The sequence below is a fragment of the Panthera leo genome, chromosome B3 (genome assembly GCF_018350215.1).
Source record: "Panthera leo isolate Ple1 chromosome B3, P.leo_Ple1_pat1.1, whole genome shotgun sequence".
Lineage (NCBI taxonomy): Eukaryota > Metazoa > Chordata > Mammalia > Carnivora > Felidae > Panthera > Panthera leo.
In genome coordinates this window covers 89,176,386-89,197,872 of record NC_056684.1, presented here as the reverse complement: position 1 = coordinate 89,197,872, position 21,487 = coordinate 89,176,386, and positions in this window count along the sequence as shown.

Genomic DNA, 21,487 nt, shown 5'->3' with positions numbered 1-21,487 from the left:
ACATTAGCCTCCCCAAATTAAATACTTATGTACAAATCTAACAAAATATGTAAAATATCTACATTAAGAAAACTACAAAACTGATGAACAAAATCAAAGAACTAAATAAATAGGTGTTCCATGTTCATGGATAGAACTCAATACTGTCAAAATGTCAGTACTTCCCAGCTTAACCTATAAATTCAATGAAATCCCAAACAAAATTCCAGCAAGTTATTCTATGGATATTAACAAACTGATCCTAATGTTTATACTGAGGGGCAAAAGATATAAGAGCCAGCACAATAATGAAAGAGTAGAACAAAGTTAGGACTGATAGTACCCAATATCTAGACTTACTGAGCTATATTAATAAACACTGTGTATTGGCCAAATTCTGGATAAATAGATCAGTGCAATAGAATAGAGCCAGAAATAGACCCCTAGAAATACAGTCAACTAATCTTTGGCAAAGGAGCAAAGGTAATAAAATAGAGCAAAGATAGTCTTTTCAACAAATGGTGCTGGAAAAAAAAAAAAACTTGACATCCACTGTTTTTCTCCTTCTACATCTTTCTTACTTTCATAGATTTACATTTCAATCCTTTATATTCTTGCTTTGAGTCATTGTTAGATGAATATTGCCTCTTACAAAATCTGTGGTATACACCCTATTTATTTATTTTATTTTATTTTATTTTTTTTTTTTTTAATTTTTTTTTCAACGTTTTTAATTTATTTTTGGGACAGAGAGAGACAGAGCATGAACGGGGGAGGAGCAGAGAGAGAGGGAAACACAGAATCGGAAACAGGCTCCAGGCTCCGAGCCATCAGCCCAGAGCCTGACGCGGGGCTCGAACTCACGGACCGCGAGATCGTGACCTGGCTGAAGTCGGACGCTTAACCGACTGCGCCACCCAGGCGCCCCTGTGGTATACACTCTAAATTCTTGCATATTCAGAAATATCTTCCACAGTAACAGTGAAAAGATGTCTTGGATGGGTGTAGGACTGCTGTGTTCCACTCATCGAATTTCTCTTAATGAGTCTAGATAAAATTCTAGCTTCAAGTGTTTCAGAATATCTGCTAGTGATATTCTAATATCTTCTTAATTCTTATTAACTTATTCTTTCAATTTGGGGAACATGATGTTTTTTGGCATTGATTTTTTCCAAAAACTCCATGAAGCTTTCAAACTTTCTTCAGATAAAATTTTTTTTTCTACTAACTAATCATTTTTCTCATATATTACATTTTCATTTTTTAAACTCATTTTTTGCATGTTAGGTCTCTTGTGTTTTCCAAATAAGCTTCTAAGATTTTCCCTCATATATTTCTTCTCTATTTTTTCTCTTATTTCAGCAAAAATCTCCCATTTGATATTCTAGTCTACTACTTCAGATCATTAACTGCAATATAGTATTTAACGTCAGATCCTTAAAGACAACAATGTATTCATTAAGTTGTTTTCCTGAGAAATCATATCATCATCTGCCACCCTACAACAGCTCTATTTTATGAATTTTATGGTTCTTTTCCTCTGTCTGATATTCCTCAGAGGGCCCAGTGAGAAGGCAGTTTTTTGTTTGTTTAATTTTTCATATATTCATTTTTACATTGAGACTCAGGTCTTTATGCTAGATCATTCTCAGTGTCTTCAGTCCTGCAAATGGAGAAAGGAAAATCACTCTCTCCCCATGGTGAGCCTACTGCATAGCATAAAAAGTCCTCATCTTTCCCTAAGGTCTCTCATAGTAAACTTCATTCTTCTCTAATCACTTTGCTCTCCAATTCTCAGGAACAACAAGAGTGACTCAGCACATCCAATCAGCAATTCTCATCACATATATTTCAAGGCAGGTGATTATTAAAGCAAAAAAAAAACTATTACAATAGAGAAGAGAAATCAGAAGAAAACAGTCTGAACTCAACTCCACTGTAAAAAGGGTGGGAGAGGTTTTTTTTTCTTTTTTTATGTGCATTTATTATTTTTGAAGGAGATAGAGAGCAGGAGAGGGGAGGGGCAGAGAGAGAGGGAGACACAGAATCCAAAGCAGGCTCTAGGCTCTGAGCTCTCAGCACAGAGCCCGAGGCAGGGCTCGAACTCACGAACTGTGAGATCACACCCCGAGCCGAAGTAGGACACTTAACCAACTGACCCACCCAGGCACCCCAGGGTGGGAGAGTTTTTAAGAGTTGAGGTGGGGGATAGTAGACCTTGTGTTTGCTAATTGGCTTCACTCAGAGGAAAAGTAAACTTAGTTATATCTTCATGACAAAAAGTAGTTTTAGAACTTGGAGCTAGGTGCCCACCTAAGTTAGGGTTTTATCTTTCCACAGAGACTGGGAGTTATGGACATTATTTCTTTGATGATTACATTTCAAAGAAATCACCCCTAGGTCCTTCAGAAAGAGGGTTTTAATGTTGTTGTTGTTGTTGTTGTTGTTGTTGTTGTTGTTGTTGTTGTTTTTGAGAGAGAGAGAGAGAGAGAGAGAGAGAGCGAGCATGCCCAAGCATGCACGCGTTTGCTCATGCATACAAGTGGGGGACAGGCAAAGAGAGAGAGGGAGAGAGAGAATCCCAAGCAGGTTTCACTGTCAGCACAGAGACTAATGTGGGGAGCTATCCCACCAACTGTGAGATCATGACCTGAGCCAAAACCAAGAGTTGGCTGCTTAACCCACTGAGCCACCAGGTGCCCCAACAAGAAGCTTTTAAAAAGATTTACATAATAAAATGACAGAGAAAGGATTTACTAGTTTTCTAAAGTAAATACTCTAAGAGAGAGAAAGGGAGGGAACTCTGTGCTTAAGCCCCCTAGATTCTATAAGACCCTGGGTAAGATGGTTAGGAGCTTAGAGGCAGAGAGCAGTCTGTCTAAAATTTGGTCAAGCTGAGGGAAATGTTAAGGCTGCCTGTGTCAGGACTAAATTCCCATCTAATCTCAAATAAGCAATGAGATGAGGCTAATGTTTGGAGTTAGTACTGGAAGAGGTGGAAGACAGACTTGGAGTGCCATATGATAAAAATCCTGAGTATTAATTCTGCCACCAGCTTTATTATTTTGTTTTTATTTTGTTTTTGTTTTTTTAAGAAACCAAAGGAAACCTTTAGATATACTAACTTTGAAATAAGAGAAACATTTATATTTCCAGTGGCCATAGATCTAAGTTTAATAGCAAAATAATCTTACATGGTAATCTGTTATGCTAATCCAGAATAATTGCTTATAAAACATTATTATAGACAATTTAATGTATTTTTAACAATGTATGGTATTCACCTGTATGTTTAGATGACAGAATTCTTATTTCTTATGACTGATTTAATATTTTGATTATAAACAGTGGCTTAGTTAAGGACATACTTCCCTCCTGCTAATTCCCTAATATAACAGATAGATTATATATGCTTGCTAATATTCTGTTCTTATTCTCTTATAAGTGACTATTAAGTACATAATTTCAATACATAGCCCAAGAAATGACATTCTTAGATCTATACTATGCTCTGTAATGATTAAATTATGAAAATGTAACAAGACAGAAATCTTGTTACATGAAAAATGCTGACTCACTAAAAAATGCTAATGTCCAATTGTTAAGAATTTCCTCTGAGAATAACTTTCATGTAAAATTAACTGTTCTAACAAGATCTGACATAATGAAATCTGCAAATGAATGAATAATTTATAGGTACACTATTGAGTGCCAGGAATTCCTGGATAGAATTGCTTATTCTGAATTGACAAGCTATATTCCTAAAGGAAAATTAAACTTCAGTCCCCAACAAAGTGCCTGTTATCTCATCTGTTTAATTGGAATATTTGGTTAAAACAGAAAAACTCATGAATAAGCAGGCTTGCTGAAAGTAAAATGTTTAACAATGTTTAAAAGGGTTAAGTTTTATGATGAAATCTTCAGCAGTTCCATTAAGGAAGAAAATATGTAGCCATCTGACACTTTTCTCTTTTGAAATCTATGTAGAGGGAATAGACAATACATGCCAGTAAATAAAACATTACTGTGTGTGTGTGTGTGTGTGTGTGTGTGTGTGTGTGTGTGTGTGATAAAGGCTTTCCTTTTCTTTCTTTAAAGTAACTTAAAAAAATGTTTATTTATTTTTGAGAGAGTGCAAGCAGGGGAGGGGCAGACAGAGAAGGGGAGACAGAGAATCCCAAGTAGGCTCCAGGTTCTGACCTGTCAGCTTAGAGCCTGACACAGGGCTCAAACCCATGAACCACGAGATTGTGACCTGACCTGAATTGTACACTTAACCCACTGAGCCACCCAGGTACCCCAAGGCTAACATTTTCTTTTCTTTTTTTTTTAAGTTTATTTATTTGAGAGAGAGAGAGAACATGAGCAGGGGTGGGGAAGAGAGAGAAAGAGAGAAGCCCAAGCAGTCTCTGGGCTGTCAACGCAGAGCCTGATGCAGGGCTCCATCTTGTGAACTGTGAGATCATGACCTGAGATGAAATCAAGAGTCAGATGCTTAACTAAGCCACCTAGGTGCCCTAAAACACTCTATTTTTAATTCTTCTTAAGTTAAAAGTTAATTTGTTCATTAAATAACTTTAGAAAATATAGAAAGGAAAAGGTAAATGAAGACAATGTAACATTTTAGCAGTGTACTTGATGAAAATCAAAATAAAGGAGAGAGGATGAAGGTGAATTGTAGGTTTGTAGTCATGTGAGGTCTTTTTTTTAATGTTTTCTTTTATTTATTTTTTGAGAGAGTGAAAGAGCACACATAAGTAGGGGAGGGGCAGAGAGAGGCAGGGGGAGAGAGAATCCCAAGCAAGTTCCACACTCAACTCAGAGCCTGATGTGGGGCTCAATCTCATAACCATGAGATCATGCCCTGAGCTGAAATTAAGAGTTGGACACTTAACCAACTGAACCACGCAGGTGTCCCATGTGAGTTCTTATTTTATGTAGTATTTTACCTCTAAGATTAAAAATGTGTATTATGTGTTTCTAAATAAGGACCAATGAACTCTCTTTGTGAAAAGATATTTTTTACATTGTTGTAAAGACATGAAGTTGATAGTTGAGTACCATTTGCCATATCACTATTTCTAATGGGAAAACATTGTAGCCATTATTCAGGAACAGAAGTTCTGGCAGCATCTTATGATAAAACATGGTGGTAAAGGAGACAGTCCTATTAAGACTGATTTGTCAAATTCACTGGCAATTTTTATCCACATTATAACACATAATTTCTAGTATTTTCCTAGTATTTACATTTGAGGAAAGTTCTATCAAACTTTGAATTTTTTTTTCAAAGTATATTCTTGGGAGATAAAATATTTTATGTATAAGATAGTCATTGGAGACAGTAATACTTACTTCAAAATTGCTAGGGACTGCACATTAATTAATAGCATTATATATTTATGAACCAATTACAGTATTTGCACAGGCCAAGCAGATCCCTGTTCATTTAATTATAATTTGGTAACTCTTTTGAATAAACTTAACAACAGTGGCAAAGCCCAATAGACTATATTAGCATTTTACAAATGAATTACAAGTTATGAGATAGAAAATTAATTTTTGTGACTTTAGGGTCATAATCAAAATTCCATGTACCCGAAGACAGGATTAAGGGGAATGTCTTACGAATTCTCATGAACATGGGTAAAATAGATTATTTTATAAGTTATGCTTTATATTATTATGCTATGACACAATTATGTTGCCATCACATTGTTTATTGGGATGCATTTTTAAATATGTAGTGAATAGAAAAGTATTAATTCATTTGAGACTCGATATATTTGAATATTTATTTATACCATGATTTTCAAATATTTACCTTTTCTGAAAATTTATAAGGAATTAATAATCCAATAAGGTCAAGTAGTTATGGGATAAGCAAATACAGGATATGATCACATGATAGTTTAAATATATAATTTTATATTCTGCAGATTCAAATAAAATAATTTATTAAGGGGACGAATGGGTGGCTCAGTCAAGTTGACCATCTGACTCTTGATTTCGGCTCAGGTCATGATCCCAGGATGGTGGGATCGAGCCCCATGTTGGGCTCTGTGTTGAGTATGGAGCCTGCTTAAGATTTCTCTCTCTCTCTCTCTCTCTCTCTCTCTCTCTCTCTCTTGCTCCTCTCCCCTTCTTGTGTTCTCTCTCTCTAAAAAAAATAATAATAATAATTAATTAATTAAAAAATTTAAGGTCTTATAAGAAAGTTCCGATTGGAGAAAAGCTTGGGATATAGTTATTTTATCCTGTTTGATTTTTGTCTAATTTATTCCTGTAATTATTATTATTTTTTTGCTTTACAATTTAGTGCCTTCCTTTTAATATTAGCATGATGCATCTTTCTCTATGCCTCTACCTGTAACCTATTTGTGTCTTTATATTTAAAGTGCAGTTTTCATACATAATAGATCACGAACTTGAAAATGGTTACTTTTCCTCTACTCCCTGCCAGAAACATAGGATTATTTGGGGGCCTTCACTATGACAATCTGTTGGATTTCCTGTGGGTGAACCCGTGAAATGTTATGGGGACTCCTAAGTCTGCATTCCCCCAGGAGATTCTCACTGTCAAGATAGCCCACAGTCAGCATCCATCTATTTGTCATTATCATGTGAGTGTTCCTACCAGATTATGGCTCTAGTAGCTTTTGCTCCGGTAGATGGATCTCGTCTGTGACTCTCTGTATGGGCCTGTCTCTCCATTTTTCAAAGTGACAGTTTGCTCTATGTTCTCAATTTTTTGATGGGTCCAAGCAAAGTCATTACTTAAAAGTTTGTTCTGGTTTTCTTATTGTAAGGAAGGAAAACGTTACTGATAGGAATGAGTGCTTCAAGCTCTTAACATATCAGAGCCTAAACCAGGACTATTAAGTATATTTAAGAGCAATTAAAAGTACATTTTTAAGAACACTGCTTGATATCAGAAAGGCAAATTATCTATTCAAGACTTGAAATAGATGTGAATTTTGCTTTCTGAACAAAGAAAACATAACATCAATCAATAGAGTAATTAAACCTGTCAAATATAGTGATTAAATATTTTGACTCAAAATGTGAACAGTGCATTATACATAATAAAGAATAGAAACATACATGTATACCAGAGTATATTTAAAATCAAAGTAACTTTGTTATTTTCCTGTTATAAACATAATGCAGGACCTTGCAAAGAGAATTTCCAGGTAAAACCCAAGAGTATATGTGATGTGATTTATAATAGGAATATATTCCTCCTGCTTCAGGCACAAAGCTCCTAAAAGCCTTGAAATTTCCTGTGTTGAGAGCAACAAAGCTGTCTTTTGTTATGTCAATTAGGTGACTTGGAAAGCCCCTAAGTCACCTAAGGATGGGGACTAGTCATCAGAGGAACCAACTGTGTGTTTAGTGGGTAGGTACTTTCAATCCTACCCCATGACCTCCTGGGAGGGGAGAGGGGGTGGAGATTTGAGTTCAATCACCAATGGCCAATGATTCAATCAATCATGACTAAGTAATAAAGCCTCCATAAAAACTCACAAAGAGAAGGTTCAGAAAGCCTCTGGACTAGTGAACCTGCAGGGATGAGGGAAGGGTGGTGTGCGAGGAGAAAGCTAGGAAGCTCTGAGATCCTGAACCACATCCCTTATCCTATGTTTCTTTATATCTAGCTGTTACTTAGTTATACTCTATTATAGTTACTCAGTAATCTAGTAAGTAAAATGTTTCTCTACTTTTGTGAGCTGCTCTGGCAAATTAATTGAACCCAAGGAGACCACTGGAAGCTCCTCCCATCTACAACCAGTCAGTCAGAAGCACAGGATAACCAGGCCTTGCAATTGGCATCTGAAGGGGGAGGAGGTAGTCCCGTAGGACTAAGCCTTTAACCTGTGGGATCTGATGGTATCTCCAGGTAAGTAATGTCAGAATTGAGTTGAATTGTAAGATATCCAGCTGGTAACAGAGAATTGCTTGTTGTGGGAATTCCTCTCCTAATGATATTAGGTGTACAAAGACAATGCACAGAGTGTACACAGACAAATGATAAAATTATCCATAATCTCAGGAACTGGAGATGATGGTTGTTAAGAATTTACATAATTTCAAACTATTGTCTTTTTAAAAATTTTTTTACTTCTTATTTTTTAATGTTTATTTATTTTTGAGAGACAATGAGAGAGACAGAGCATGAGCCAGGGAAGGACAGAGAGAGACAGAGACACAGAATCCAAAACAGGCTCCAGGCTCTGAGTTATCAGCACAGACCCTGATGCAGGGCTTGAACCATGAACCATGAGATCATGACCTGAGCTGAAGTCAAGCACTTTACCGACTAAGCCACCCAGGTGTCCACTACTGACTTTTTTCTAAAATTAAAAAAATACACTTATCTGCACAACTATTTCCTATACATATTTTCTATTAAAAAACATCCTCTATTACAAGTAATGCAACATCCCCTTCCCAAATACATGGCTCATTCTATAATCTTCTGAGAATTCAAATATTAACATTATGGTCTGTATGCTCCCAATCTATTCCTATACGTTTGTATACATATGCATATACATATACATGTTTACAATTATTGCATTGTGTAATTTTTGTATAAATTGTTTGATATTGTACTTAGTGCATCATAATATACTGTTTAAGTTTAACAATGGTTCCTCAGGTTATTGCCACATCAGTTCAAATGAATCCTTTCTTTATGTGTGTCCTTAGAGTAGTATTTCATACAACACATCTTCTTAACTGTTTAACCATGTCTCTATTCATGAATGTTAAGATTATTTTCCTAACATTTTTCCAACAGGGGAATTTTCTATTCTTCTACCTCCTAATTAACCTGCTATTCAACTTATTAAAAAAATCATTTTGTTAATAGTGAGGCTAGTACTAGAAACACCCAGTGCAGGATTTTCAAGTATGTGTTGAAATGAAGCACACAGCTAATGTTAACTTGAAGGGTCTTTATACTACTCACTCCCAGTCTATCAAAACAGTTGGCATCAGAATACCCCAGCATCCTGGAAGGAGGAAGCGCAAGTCCAGGTCTGCCGAGGAGTCACTTGATTCAGTTAGGATTCCAATCATGATGAAAGGGTGTGGTAGGATTCTGTTATATGACCAGTTGGCAGATGAAGGCAGATTTCATTCTGAAAAAAAACTATTTAAGTGGCTTTTTCTGCGAACTTAATAGTTTTCAAAGTATGGGTTATTAATTTCCACAGATCAAGAGTTGTATTTTGGAACACAATGAGACTGAAGAAAGAGACTCAAAATCAGACAGAATCAGGGTTAGCAGTATCAACACTTAATCAAATCTGAATACAAAAAATGACAAATAATCCTTCGGTTTAAACAGGTCAATATGGGCTTTTATTTTTTTCTGGTATTGAGTTATTTACTAAATGTTTCTTTTGATAAACTTGACCAAAAGTCTAGCTCAGTTATTCTACAAAATCCTAGCATACAGTGATATCATATTGGAAGTGCAGTTTCAATAAAGAAAAACTTCACATATTCAAAAGTGATTCAATACTAATGTATTCTAAAAATGAAAGCCATAGGGGCACCTGGATGGCTCAGTTGGTTTAGCACTGGACTTCGGCTCAGGTCATGATCTGGTGGTGCATGGGTTCGAGCCCCATGGCAGGCTCTGTGCTGACAGACTCAGATTCTGTGTCTCCCTCTCTCTGCCCCTCCCCCGCTCATGCTCTGTCTCTCTCTCTCTCAAAAATAAAAAAAAAAATGTTTAAAAAAATTAAAAAAATAAAAATAAAAGCCATACATTTGTCATTTAATGACAACAACAAAATGATGATGATGATGATAATAATAATAATAATAATAAGAAGAAGAAGAAGAAGAAGAAGAAGAAGAAGAAGAAATGGGGATGTATTGAGGATATATGAAGGGAAATATAAGTATTATATATAATATAAAAGTACATTACATATAATAATTATATATATTTAATTATATATATAATAACAGCTATTATATATAAATATACATGTTGTTAGTGTCAATTATTATTTTACAGCTAAAGTCTCTAGCAAAAAAAAAAAAAGACATGTACAAATGTTTGCAATTTAGAGTTTTATTTCTAAGCACAATAATACCTCTATTTCCTTTTATTATTATGAATTTTTATGTTGATTACAGTGAGTAACACCTAGTTATCCAAAAGTAAATTTAGACTTCTTTCACATAGTAGCAAACATACTATATGGCTAACACATAATCTAGGTGTGTCATCTTAAAGTTTTAAAATAAAGAAACACATTGTAATTCTTCCTATTTCTTACTGAGACATTTACTGCAGCTAAACTTGAAGGTGTTTTCTTAGATGTTTCTAGGTCCTGTAGTATGTTATTTATTTGTTCGTTTAAAGCAAGTGTAGTTGACATACTAGTGTGATTTTCTATTACAAAATATTAGGCAACTCTAGCATAAACTTTTTGACCTAAAACTGGGGAAAACAAAAAAAAAAAAACAAAAAAACCTCTGCGGTTTTTAATTTAATTCACCATATACTGTTTAGGAAGTATTTTAATTGTTAAAAAAATTTTGTAATGATACCTCCAGACCTTTCCTAATAGTATCAACACATAGTATGCTTAGTAGCAAGCCATAATGGTGCAGTAATTAAATCTATCCTGGGATAGGTATAGGATAGCATCATTAATGCACAGTTGTCAAATATATCCTATAGACTTTAAATTCATTGTCATATAAATATTCCTTACAGGATCACTATTCAAGGAGGTTTTTCATACCATGATAGCCCCTTTACTACTTATGGCACTGTTAAGGTTTATCAACCAATCCCCCCTACCAATGTCTTACCTTCTTTTAATTTAATTGTGGCTGTTTATTTATTTTATCTTAATTTTACAGTTAGTGTGTAACTCTTAACAGTTTTCCCTTTCCCTAAAGAAACTAAGAAAATAAATGACCAAGTTTAAAGTATATTTTTCTACTGAATCTTTTTTATTATGAAAAGATCTTAAATTATCCTTATATCCTATTTCAAGCTGATACATCTCTTCTTTCCATACCCTTTGTATTTTCTTCATACAACATTAATATACCTTAAATAAGAGAACTTTATTATAATCAAACATAGCAGAGTAATAATACATTTATATAACTGAAATGTAACTTAAATTAAAAACTGAGGTAGATCACTTATAAATAATAATATTATAATTTTTAAACAATGATTAGTCTTATCACTATACCCTTTGTGACATGTCAAAAGTCCAAAGTATAAAATGCCATTATTCTTTTATAAGAAAATGGAAGCCTCTCAGATGAAATTTGTCTCTCTGTGTTTGTGGGATTAGGAGTTAATAAATGAACTACCTTCATAGGATGATTCCTCCCATAGGCTTTTACATTTTCAAACCTGTATGTATTGATTTCTTATCTGTATTTTGATAGTGTACCTATTTTGTAATTATTCCTCAGAACTAGTAAGTAGAGATAGTAAAAAAACAACATGGGAGACAAAAGTCACCGTTCAGAATTATCCTTATTCTCAATTGAACCAGGAGTGCCCTCCCTCTCTTTCTCCAGTTATATCAGATATAGTCCTTTAAAGTTAATACATAAATTGAGTAGTTTAGAATAAAGGGTTTAGAGCTATTAACTATGTAAATTGAATCAATTGCTTAATATCCAGGAATTTAATTTTTTAAAACTCTATTGCAAGGATATGATATTAATTCCCTACCTATTTGACAGAATGTTGTGAGTCTCCAAAGGAAAAAAAAAGTTATAATTCATGTTTGCATGTTTTGCAAACTATGAATTTATACAAATATCTTTAATGCGTCCACCTCTGACATCAGAAGTTATTTACATGCTCTCTCTTTTGCCATTGAAGTTATCCTATTTGATTCCTATTAGAATTATTTCAAGCATATACTTTGGATATTTTTATTTTTGTCCCCTTCTGCTCATCACTGTTCATCTTTGAGGAGACCATGCTTACCTTTCAGCCATCTTTATGCTACCACTATATTTCCAGAACCACCCATACCAACAACCTGAACAGAAAGACCCTTAGATTACTTTCAGCTTCTCTTGTCAAATTTTCATTCTTTTGGATCTCTTCCCTCAGCTAGTTAGCCTGGGGCTCTTCCTCGTATCTTACGATGTCAATATGAGATCTAAATTTAATGTGTTTCTATATCAGAAAATATTTATAGTTTTCAAATATCACTGCTAAAGACAAAAATAAATTAATATAAGGGGCTAATATCTAATGATAGATCTCTGTTAATTAATGTAGGGTCAAATATTTAGATAAGGTAGTCAGCTCAGATACCATTAAAATTATAACACATGAATGAATATCTACTCTGAGTTACTAAGACATGTCATTTTGGTCTCTCCCATGAGGTAAGTTCAAGAGATCCTTGGGAGTCAGTAAGCTTATAGGTGGATGTCCTAAATCGTCTATTATTTTGACAAAATGGGCCCTAGTTTTGAGGGTCAAACTTTATCCATAAATAAATTTATAAGGTGATGTTATATACAATTAATCATTACCTCTCAATGGTACTCACTGTTAGCATCTGAAAAACCCCATTTCTGATAATATCATAAAGTTCAGAAAATAGATCCAAAAGCATACAATGACTCATTAAAATGACACATAGTGGAACCTTTCTTTCAATGTTCCAATTTCATTTCTAAACTTCTCTTTCATATCTCAATGACCATTTTCTTTTGCCTTTCTGCATAATTTGACTCACTTTTTAGCATCATTTATATATCTGGAACCATTAAGGTTGCTGATAATGCAAGGGAAACAAGACAGAGAAGATCCATGCTCTAATGAAGATTGCAATTCACTGGAAAAGAAACATATACTAAAATAATCAAACAACTGATGAAGATAATTTCAAGTAGGAATAAGTTTTAAGAAGAAAATAAAAGATGGTAATTAAATGTCTGAGGGGGCATATTGCTTTGTAGGAAATCTTCTCTGTATGAATTCATCACTGAGGGAAAAATGTTTGAACTGAGACAGACACCACAGAAAGATCTGTGAAGCAGAGTGTACCAAAAGCAAAGTCCTTAGTGAGAAATATAGAATGTTGAAGAAACATAAAGGCTGGTGAGCAAGATGGATAGTCATAAGACCCGAGGATGGACAGTTAGGTAGGTGTTAGGATTTGTAGTGCTTTGAGAGCTAGCAGAGTTTAGACTGTAATACACATTCAACATCAAGCCATGGAGGATTTTAGTAAACACATAAAAAGGTATGATAGTCATTTTTTATTTATTTAAAAAAAATTTAATGTTTGTTTATTTTTGAGACAATGCAAGAGACAGAGTGCAAGCAGCTGAGGGGCAGACAGAGGGAAACACAGAATCTGAAGTAGGCTCCAGGCTCTGAGTTGTCAGCACAGAGCCTGATGCGGGGCTCGAACTCACGAACCTTGAGATCATAACCTGAGCTGACGTCAGACGCTTAACCGACTGAGCCACTCAGGTGCCCCTGGTAGTAATTTTTTAAAGATCGCTTTGGCTGTTCTGTGTGGAATAAATTTAAGAGGACAAAAATGGAAACATGGGTGCAGTGGTTCACACAGGAGAGAACTTTAGTTGTACTATAATGGTGCTCGTCCTATAATGTTAGTAGAAGAAATGGAAAGAAGAGGATGTGTGTACTCAATACAAGGTTAGGTGTGGGTGCTGAGGGGAATTGAGGAATCAAAAGTCATTCTGTTTTGGGCTTGAACCTGTGGGAGGACAGTGGTATCTTTCCTGAGAGGGAGAAGATATGAGGAAGAATATGAGTTTTGTTTTATCTACTTTTGACCTCTCACTACTCAAATCTCGCCTTCAGTGGATCTACACATTCCATTTTTTTCTAATTCAATTTGATTCAATTCAACTAACTGTACACTTACTGAGACATCTGTATACACCAGGTACTAGCTTGAGAAGGAATTGTCCCTTTCTGGCCTCCAGAATTACCTAGAGGTACGCCTAGAACATGCATACAGAAAGGTTTACAGTTGTCAACAGTTTAACATGTTTATAAAGTACCACATGAAATATTATTTGCTAACTCTTCTAGCATTTACCAGGAATTTCTAACAGTAAAGAAGTGCCAAATGATTCTTCTTTTCGTATCTTCTTCCTCAGCTTCATCCACACATCTATTCTTGCATCTACTACCAATGACACCTCACATGTCTTTTTGATCATAGGTAAACTTTAACTTGAAACTCTATGGACACATAATGTGAGCCACAAATAAAAGCTAGATATGTTATATTATATTTTCTAGTAACCACATTAAAAAAGTAAAATCTATAGATAATGACAAATTTCATTTAGCTCAACATATATTATCATATCAAGATGTAATCAATGCAATGAGATATTTTTACTTCTTTTATCTGTACTAGATCTTTGAATTCCGACTGGTATATCACACTTGTAGTACATCTCAATTTGATTAATCCCATTTAAAGAACTCAATAGCCCTGTGTGGGAGGGCTATTATTGCATTGGGTGGTACAGCTCTAGAATTTTGTAGCCATGAAAGGTTAATAAAGAATATTAGTAGTTCATATAGAACATACTCTTCAAGCATCACTGTCATTTGACTATCTCAGTATAGTAATTCCCAGGATAGTAGAAATCAAATGAAAATCTCAAGGAAATAGCATGTAGGATGTCAATGACTGTTGAGGTAATACATTAATCAGTTTGAAGGATGAATTATAAGCATAGACTTGTATGTAACAGAGAAAGGAGACACAGCAGTGAGTCTAAGAGTGACTGAACAATAGCCAATAGATAATACTAGAAAGGGGTTGAAATTAAACATTGCAATGTGCTTTCAGGACAGAGAGCCACTATGAGAATGAATAGATAAAGCTTAGTATAAAGGCCAGGGCTACCAAAATGACAAAAAACTGAATGAGATGTTCTAAGCTTTAAGGTCATTGTGACCTTGGTGTGAAAGCAGAACAATGTTGGGGGCTGATAAGGATATTGTAAAAGTAAATAGGCAGCATGGTACTGGAGATAACATAGATTTTTGAATCAAATCACCTGTCATTCCTTATCATCAGTTTTCACATCTGAAAGCAAAAAGAGAGATTACTCCTTCCCTGAAAATTCCTCGTTGGAATTAAGGAATATGATATTAAGTGCTTATCATAGTTCCTAGGACATCCCAGGTGCTGCATAATTACATTCTTCATCCCCCACCCCAACTGGTGGGTGAGCTGTGCACAAAAGGGCAATACCCAGTTGGTATGGCTACAAATCATTGAATGAGCTCCATTTTGTGAGCTGATAATTTTTATACAATAATGTTGTCATCTAAACTGCACAATGAATAGGTTGTGTCATTTTAGGACCCAAGGAAAGAAAACGCATTTTGCTCAGGGGTCAAAAGACTGCTAAGGATGTGAGTTATAAGCAATATTATCAACTCAAAGCAACCCACCCCCCATGTTCTTATACAGCATCTGATGCCATATGTTGATAATGTAAACACACATTTTCACTGACCATTTATTTGTATGTATAGTAGCAGTTGCTACTAAAAATCTGAGTTTCCATTCATTAGCCCTTTTTCCAACAGGAACAAAGTTGTTCATTATGGAAGAGATCTGGGGATTATTGGAGGCTGTTTGCCTTTGGCTTTGATTTTAGAAAAGTGCAGCCATCTGGGAAATAAGCACTTACTATCCAATAGGGAAAGTGGAGAAGTAAACTATATCCATCAATTATACAATATATTCTATGTGAACTATCCTTGTTCTGGAAAATGAAAGAAGTGATTCAGGGGACAGAGCACCTCAGCTCTTTCCCTTACCTCCAAATGCCCCATATTTACCCAACTCTCAGCCTATTTACAGATAAGCAAAGAAAAATCACCCTCCTAATTTTGTTCTTCTTGTAGATGCCACGTTTCCATAGATCCTGACATTATTTTGTTGCCATTTCCTTAGTGAAAATGGCAATTTATTAAACAGTGGCCTAGGTTAATGCACCTTGCCAAAGTGAGTCAGTTGTTTCTGTTTGCTAGAAGAATCAGATGGATTTTTAAAAACTGCACTGAAGTTAACTTTCATTCTTATTCAGTTGAGTTGTTTTCTATATGAAGACCTTGAGTTATTTGTTCAAAATAAAGATCCAATTGTCAGAACATGTTGAGAACATTGAATCCGGGGGAAAAATGAAACATGATATTTTCATTATTTCTCATTGATTTCTTCCCTCTGGTTAGATGATCACTTTAATGTAAGTTTCCACATTATTTTTTAAAAAGCCTTTTGAGATAGCATATTAGGATTCCATACAAAAATAACAAAAGACTAAGTTGTGATTATGCTTAATCTTGCTATTCTATAAGATGCATGACCTCATGACATATAAAAATTGCTGGCCTTAGAACAGTGCAGTTGTAGGAAATAATATACTTAGAGGAAGCAAAGAATGGGTATCAGTCCAACATGCTGTGTAGGAAAACAATATTGTTTCAGTTTTGGAGAAGATCCATTTTGTATGAAGAAAAGTGAAAATAAGAGAAGTTCTCTATGAGGTTTACTTGTAGTATGACATTCAGCATAATTAGTTCAATAAAATCTGCACAAAATAAAAAAAAAAAGACTCTCTGCTTTGTATATATTGAACTTTTCATCAAAGTCTCATTTTTGTGTTATATATGTAGGTGGTCATTTTCAATAGCTTTTCTGTTTATATTTACAGAAAATATAAACTTGTATGTGATCAAAATAAGGTGAGTTTATTTTATCTAGGAAGCCTAAAACACTTTACAGATACTAAAAAATTTTAATTTGTTTCATTTTCACAAGCTATGTAGAGATTATCCTCCACTCTCAGTTATCCAAATTTTTGTGTGCTACTTTCTAATATCATTGTCTTAGTTACGTCTGATTATACTTAATACAAATTTATAATAATTGGGCACCCCCTGTTTTTGTATTTTACTGAGATTTCTCTTCCCTTCTATCTTCTAAAACTTTCATGATGTTTTTTAATGAAATACTTATAAACAGAGACATATAGTACTGGATGATTCCCTTGAATAGTTCTCTCATTATTCATTAAAAATATCTTCAAGCTCATCTTGGTAAGAAATAAACCTTGAGTTTAGACTTCATTCATGTAGTCACATAATATAATTCAATTACTGTTTTAATCTAATTTAGAATCAAATACTGGATCAATTACCTCCTTCTATATAACAAATTACTTAAAAGTGAGTAGCTTTAAACCAACCATTTTACTCTTTATAATTCTGTGGGTCAAGAACGAAGCAGGCCTCCTCAGAGTTGGTTTGTCTCTTCCTGTGGTGTTATCTAACGCAGCTTTGCTGGGACTGTAGGCTCCAATGTGCCTTTAGTCACAAGTGTTGTTATTGCTAAGGCGTGACTACAAAGTATGGGGACTGGCTAGTCCTCTTTGTAACCTCACATCTTTCAAGGCATGTCCATGTCTTCTCACTATAGTGGGTTGGGGAGTCAAAGTTTTATACATGATGACTCAGGTTCCAAGGGTTCTAAGACATTCTATTACTTCTTTTTTTTTTTTAAAGTTTATTTATTTATTTAGAGAGTGTGCGTGGGGAGGGGCAGAGAGAGAGGGAGAGAGAATGTTAAGCAGGCTCCACAATGTCTGCTCAGAGCCTGCTCAGAGCAGGGCTCAAACTCACTAACCGTAAGATCAGGACCTGGTCAAGAGTTGGACAGTTAACTGCCTGAGCCACCCCGGTGCCTCTAAGAGATTCTATTTGAAAGCAATTCGTGGAGAAGGGTAATAGATGCATCTCTCAATTGGAGGTGCAGCATGTGCACATAGAGAAAGAAGGAATTATTGGTGGCTGTCTTTGTAGACAACTGTCACAACCACCATCTCCTATACTCTATTCCACACAAACTGTTCATCCCCTGTCCCTTTGTTTATGCCTCCAAGTTAACCTGATCTGCTAAAATCTAATTTACCTCCCAAGGCCCGTTTCAAATATTCTCTTACACATCAAACCTTACATACGGGTCTGACACATATCTTAGAAGACTTTATCTGCACCTTGAAAAGAGTAAAATTAAATGTCTCTCCTCTTGATGTTTTTGTTTACATTTTACATAATTCTTTTGACAACACTGAAAACAAGACTAAGCACTAAGTCCAGAGGTCACTAAGTCATAATCTCTCTTGAGTTAGGAGCATCATTTGACATAGTATACTACCTGCTGTCTCTTGAAACTTTTCTTCCCTTGGCTTCAGAGTTAACACACTGATTTTCTTGCTATCTCACTGGTCTTCTGCTCTTCATTATCCTCTGCTGGATTTATTTCTTCCTTTGGATTGCAAAGTTTTGTAATGTTCCAGAGCTGGGTGCTATAACCTCCTCTCTTCTTTATAATTACCTTGCTTTTATCTATACTTATGGTTTCAATGCCATCTGTAATCCTGAATCAAAGACCATACTTCTCTAACTATAGAAATATATGTCCACCTGATTAGTTAACATCTCTATTTGAATGTCTAATGAATATTCAACATTTCCAAATTCAATGTCTTTATTTTTAATTAATTAATTTACTTATTTTGAGAGAGAGAGAGAGAGAGAGAGAGAGAGAGAGAGAGAGAGAGAGAGAATTCCAAGCTGTGTCCTTGCTGTCAGTGCTGTCAGTGGGTGCCTGATGTGGGGCTCAGTCCCATGCACCCTGAGATTATGACCTGGACTGAAATCAAGAGTCAGATGCTTAACCAACTGAGACACCCAGGTGCCCCTTTTTATTTTTAAACTCCACTTCCATCTGCTGCCCTGCCAGCTTCCCCATTTCAGTAAATGGTCAAAGTTGCTCCACCTTTAAACTTACAATCATCTTTATATCCTTTCTTTTTAACCCATCCCACATCTCAACCATCAAGAAATATCTTTTAGCTTTACATCCAAAATATATCCTGGATAACGTATCACTACATTCATTGTCTGAAACACCATCATATCCCAATTAGACCATTACAGGAACATCTACACTCTCCTTCCCGTTTCCACTTTTTTTTTCTTTTTTTAAATTTCATTTGAGTATAGCTGAAATAAACTGTTGCAATAGTATTTCTATACATTAATTAATAAAGTAGCAGAAAGACAAATTAAGAAAACAATTCCAGTTACAATTTCACTAAGAAGAATAAAATACCTAGGAATATAACCAAAAAGGTGAAAGACTTATACTCTGAAAAGTATAAAACACTGATGAAAGAGACTGAAAATGACACAAACAAATGGAAAGGTATACTATTCTCATGGATTGGAAGAATTAACATTGTTAAAATGCCCATACTACCTAAAGCAATCTAGAGATTCAATGAAATCCTCATAAAAATACCAACAGCATTTTTCACAGAATAAGAATAAATAATACCCACATTTGTATGGAACCACAAAAGACTCTGGATAGCCAAAGCAATCTTGAGAAAGAAGAAGAAAGTTAGAGATATCATTCCAGATTTCAAGATATACTACAAGGCTGTGGTCATCAAAACAGTATGGTAATGGCACAAAAACCGACACAGAGATCAATGGAAAAGAATAGAGTCCAGAAATAAATCTTGTTTCCATTATTATTCCCCTATAACCTTTACTTCACAATCACTCGGAATAATCCTTTAAAATTTAAGTCCTTGTGTTTCTTCTCAGCTCAAAATCCTACAAAAACATTTTGTTACACTGAGAATATTATACAAATGTTCTTATCATCATACATTGTTCCCATGTGCTTTCAGTTTTCAGTCTTGTAAAGCTATGCATTTTCTGTGTCCAGAAATGATGACCAGCATGTTCTTGACTCTTGACCTTTGAGCCTGCTACTTATTCTCTCTGGAATGCTCTTTTAGATACTTAATAGAGCTTGCTGCATCACTACCCTCAGGTGTTGCATCATAGGATGGTCTTTCAGGAACATCCTATCTCAAACAGCAAACTATTCCTATTACTCGTTTTCACATAAACTAGTTTTATTTTCTGTGCAACTTTTATGACAAATCAATGTAATATTTTATATGTGCTAAATTTTCAGAGAAACAACCTCAAAATCCAGAAGTCAGGGAAGAGTTCTGGGTTGAGAGATACATTTTAATTAAGTGATTAGTTAATTTCTAATTTTTCAGCATTAAAATTTCATTTTAAAACTAAACCATTCTATTGAAAGTATATATAACAAAAGCCTTATTAATAACCCTAGCTCTTCTCTCCTCTGTATTTTTAATTTAGAGGCTATGAGGCAAAAATCTCTGAAATAAGTGTCTGAATACTAATGAAACATCATTCATTGACAGTGCAACATGGGGCAAAATTTCTAAACTTCTCCAGATGTCAGTTTATTGACATTTAAAATGGGGACAAAAAGGCAACTGTTCTGCATTGTTTTTTGTTTTCTGTTTTAATGGGACTGTTGTGAAGAATGGGTAATGTTTTGAGCACAGTGCAAAAGTTATTATTAGCACCTACTGACTCCAAATCTATTTTAGTCACTACATTTGGATATTGCCTTTACAGTTCCAGGGTACCTTTCTAGGGGTTAAATAATTAATGACAGGTGTTTGTGAGGATACTTGGGGTAAAAGAGTGACGCTCTTTGTTTCTCAGTTTAGTTTACTTTTCAAAAATATTTTTTATTTCTGTCTTCTTTTGGGGGGATAATAAAACTCAATGTCAAAGAAAGCAAATGAAAATCTGTTTAAAATAATATAAATGTCATTTTCACAAATCAGCATTCATTAAATCAATTAATATCTGAACCACTACAACTGCACCACATGAAAATGTTTAAGAACAGATTAACAGATGTGTTGAATATCAGCAAACAAACTGGTAATATAATGAATTTAAACTCCTGCTTTCCAACATCAGTCCCCTCTGGAAGTAGAGGAGACTTTTTTTTTTCTTTTTAGGTTAAAATACAATCATAGCAGGCCATAATCCTCACTTAGCATCTAACTCATTCATGTAGCTTGTGGTTTAAACCTGAAATACATTTGACATAGCATTGACATAGCAACAATAGAACTATCAATGGATGAAAACCATTTTGAATGTTCAAAAACTCTTCTGAGATTTGGGGCTTTCACTTTCCATAAAAGGGAAATGAGTTGGTTGGCAATGAGCATCATTTTAAAAAACAATTATGCATTTCAAAGACTTCCTTGGAGATTGAACAATGAAATGTTATTGAAAGTAAAGAGAATTATTTTTTTGAATTTTCAAAAATGTTTATTCTCTTAATAGAAAATAGAAAATATACTGCGTGTTGGCATCTAATAGCTCAGATTGATGGAAATTACATTAGTTTTGTAAAGAACTTCAATTTAAAATTCACTTTTTTCATTATCTTATCACTTTAACCAGACATATGCAATTTTTCAAACATTTCAATTCAAATAGTAAGGTGTTTTTTTTTTTCAAAGAAGTCATCTATCACCAAAAACAAAACAAAAAACC